This window comes from Capricornis sumatraensis, chromosome 16 (genome assembly GCF_032405125.1).
Source record: "Capricornis sumatraensis isolate serow.1 chromosome 16, serow.2, whole genome shotgun sequence".
Taxonomy (NCBI): Eukaryota; Metazoa; Chordata; class Mammalia; order Artiodactyla; family Bovidae; genus Capricornis; species Capricornis sumatraensis.
In genome coordinates, this window is record NC_091084.1 from 81,536,773 (window position 1) to 81,540,819 (window position 4,047).

General features: G+C 42.7%; 1 pseudogene; it reads right to left on the reverse strand.

Moving 5' to 3' along the window:
- Positions 1-1,308: 1,308 nt before the first annotated feature.
- On the reverse strand, positions 1,309-2,289 carry LOC138092301 (olfactory receptor 5B3-like; annotated as a pseudogene).
- Positions 2,290-4,047: the final 1,758 nt, after the last annotated feature.

Here is a 4,047-nt window from a genome sequence, read left to right on the forward strand (position 1 = left end):
TAGAGATGGAAGATAATTCAGTGGCAATCAGGGGCTAGGGGAACAGGGAGCTACTGTCTATAAAAGGGACATCATAGGAATTTTTTGAGTGATGAAATTATTCTGTATGTTTTTGAGGTGGCAGATACATGAATGTATGCATTCATCAAGGCCCATAGAACTGCTCGTCATGAAGAGTGACCTGTTAATGTCACAAACAAACAAATGGAATCAATTTGGAGGTTGGACAACCCCAGGATAGAATGAAGACTATTACAAAAGAATCTAAGTCACTGAAAGGGGAGAAGCAAAAAGAGCTGATTTAACTAATGTTAAAAAATATATATTCACTGGAAATTGTCAACCCCATAGTCTAAAAGTAAAAGGAACTCTACAACAAGACTGATTTGCAGTGTTAAAATTGTTGGTCACGGGGTACCAGCTGACAATGCTGGAATGGCTTTGTCTGATACTAGAGTTGAACAAATACGTAAAAAAGAGTTGGTCAGACAAATAAGAGGGAAGGCTGAAACAAAACGGTTTTATCAGAGACTTCAGTATGAAGTTATCTTTAGTGTGTGCTCGCTGGTTTTCTTGCCTTTGAAAATTATCATGTGACCATACTTTTTCAACCAAATGACTTGCTGAAGGCAGAAATATGGACTCCTTTACGATGCTGTACTAGCATAGCTCTGGAAAAATGCTGATGACTGTGCTGTACGCCTGAAGTTAATAAAGTATAATAGTGTAAATCAACTCTACTCCAGTTAAGAAAGAAACATGAGATGACAAAAAAGAGCCAAAATGTATCCCTTTATTAAAAAAAAATCCATGTCATATTTTTCTTCATCTTAGGATTTCTCTAGCGTTTTAAGCCACAGAAATGAAAAATGTTAAATTTATATTCTGATAGCATAGTTATTTTTGACTTTTTAATTAGAAACTAGCTATAGTCCATTTGACTCCTTTAACTAATTTCTCACCCCTGTATGTGCACACACAAGACCCATGTGCTTCTATTGATGAGTTTTAGCCCTGTCATAAGTACACTTGCACAGAACATGGTAGAGAAAATATGAGCATACGAATATATCAAGGATAATAAATAAAATTTATGACAAATGAGATCTAAAAAAGTCCATCATCTCCTTTGGCCATCCTCATTCAGATATTACTTATCTGGGCATATTATTTTCTTTTTTCCAAGTGACACGTTTTGGGAAGAAAGGTTACCTCAGTAATTTTAATGCAGTGTGAGCAGTGAAATGTGATTTAATGCGTGGAGATGATCTGACAGAAAAGATGGAGGTTATTGTCAATTCTATACCTTTAAGAGATGAAACTTAGAGACAATTTTGCCTTCTCAATAGCTCTCTTGAAAGCACTCTTGACTTTGTCCCTCAGGCTGCAGGCCACAGGACTTGGGGCGGGGATGGCCACCGTAGAGAACATGGACGCCATTTTGTCTCCGTCGATGGAATGACTGGAGCTGGGCTGGGAGTACATGAAGATGACGGTCCCGTAGAAGATGGAGGCTGTGGTGAGGTGAGCCGCGCAGGTGGGTAAAGCCTTCAGGTATCCCTCAGCCGAGTGCATCTTCAGGATGGTGACACAAATGAACAGGTAGGAAATCAAGATAGCTAGGAGGGCCAAAAAGGATATTGAAACTTGCCACAGCGCTAAGAACCAGTTCACTCATGTGTCTGTCAGAACAGGAGAGAGTCATGACTGTTGGGGCGTCACAGAAAAAGTGATGGGTTAGTTTGGACGTACGGAAAGAGAAACTGAATGTGTCCCTGACACGGATGGAGGCGTGCAGGAAACCATGAACGCAGGGGCCTACGGCAAGGCGTGCCACAGGCTTGCCGCCATTATGGTGGTGTAATGCAGGGGTTTACACACTGCTGTGAAGCGGTCCTAGGCCGTGGAAGCCAAGAGTACATTTTCCACGGTGGCAAAGGCTGAAAGAAAGAACATCTGAGCAGCACGCACGCTGCAGGAGATGACCGTGTCTCCCGCAAGGAATCCAGCCATGACTTTATGATTGACAGCTGTAGAGCAGCTGAAGCCCACCAGAGACAGGTCACTGAGGTAAAAGTACGTGGGAGTGCGGAGACGGAAACCCAAGGGAATCAACTGGATCGTTCCCAGGTTTCCAACCACACTGATGAGATAAACGAGAGTGAACGTTATAAAGAGGGGGCCCTGCAGCTCTGGGGCGTTGCTTAGTTCCCGAAGGATGAACTCAGTCACTTCTGTATTGTTTTCCAAGGATGCTGTTAACTGAATTGAACTTAATTCAATTTGCATTTCCACAGCCCTACCACTCACTACCTGGAAATCACTGAGCCTGACCCACAGATTCTTCATCTACAATAATGAGACAGAACTCAAGGTATATTGTAAGAATTAAACAAGATAAAATGTATAAGAAACTGTGAGTAAAATGCCAGATATCGAGCAGAGTCTGGTTATCTTAGGTTTAATATTAGAATTAAAGTGAAATGATTGCCTCCATGTTTGCTTGGGGCTTCCCTGGTGGCTCAGCCAGTAAAAAATCTGCCTGCAATGCGGGAGACCTGGGTTTGATCCCTGGGTTGGGAAGACCCCCTGGAGGAGGGCATGGCAACCCACTCTAGTATTCCTGCCTGGAGAATTCCAAAGACAGAGAAGTCTGGACGGCTACAGCCCATGGGGTCGCAAACAGCTGGACATGACTGTGTGACTCAGCACGCAGCACATGTTTGTTTGAGAAACATGGATGGTGAACAGCAAGACTCAACTATAGATGAGTTCTTTAGTCTTTTCATTCCAATCCCAAAGAAAGGCAATGCCAAAGAATGCTCAAACTACCACACAATTGCACTCATCTCACATGGTAGCAAAGTGATGCTCAAAATTCTCCAAGCCAGGCTTCAACAGTATGTGAACTGAGAACTTCCAGATGTTCAAGCTGGATTTAGAAAAGGCAGAAAAACCAGAGATCAAATTGCCAACATCCATTGGATCATTGAAGAAGCAAGAGAGTTCCAGAAAAACATTTACTTCTGCTTTAGGGACTTCCCTGGTTGCTTAGATGGTAAAGCATCTGTCTACAATGCGGGAGACCTGGGTCCAATCCCTGGGTTGGGAAGATCGCCTGGAGAAGGAAATGGCAGTCTATGCCAGTACTATTGCCTGGAAAATGCCATGGACAGAGGAGCCTAGAAGGCTGCAGTCCATGGGGTCCCAAAGAGTCAGACATGACTGAGTGACTTCACTTATTAACTATGCCAGAGCCTTTGACTGCGGATCACCACAAACTGTGCAAAATTCTTTAAGAGATGGGAATACCAGACCATCTGACCTGCCTCCTGAGAAATCTGTATGAAAATCAAGAAGCAACACTTACAACTGGACATGGAACAACAGACTGGTTCCAAATAGAAAAAGGAATATGTCAAGGCTGTGTATTGTCACTCTGCTTATTTAACCTCTATGTGGAGTATTCATATGAAATGCCAGGCTGGATGAAGCACAAGCTGTAATCAAGACTGCCAGGAGAAATATCAATAACCTCAGATATGCAGATGACACCACCTTTATGGCAGAAAGTGAAGAACTAAAGAGCCTCTTGATGAAAGTGAAAGAGGAGAGTGAAAAAGCTGGCTTAAAACTCAACATTTAAAAAATGAAGATCATGGCACCTGGTCCCATCACTTCATGGGCACTAGATGGGGAAACAGTGGAAAGAGACTTTATTTTCTTGGGCTCCAAAACCATTGCAAATGGTGACTGCAGCCATGAAATTAAGACACTTGCTCCTTGGAAGAAAAGCTATGACCAACCTAGACAGCACATTAAAAAGGAGAGACATTACTTTTCCAACAGATGCCCATCTAGTCAAATCTATGGCTTTTCCAGTAGTCATGTATGGATATGACAGTTGGACCATAAAGAAAGCTGAGTGCTGAAGAATGGTTGTTTTTGAACTGTGGTGCTGGAGAAGACTCTTGAGAGTCCCTTGGACTTCAAGGATATCCAACCAGTCCATCCTAAAGGAAATCAGTCCTGAATATTCATTGGAAG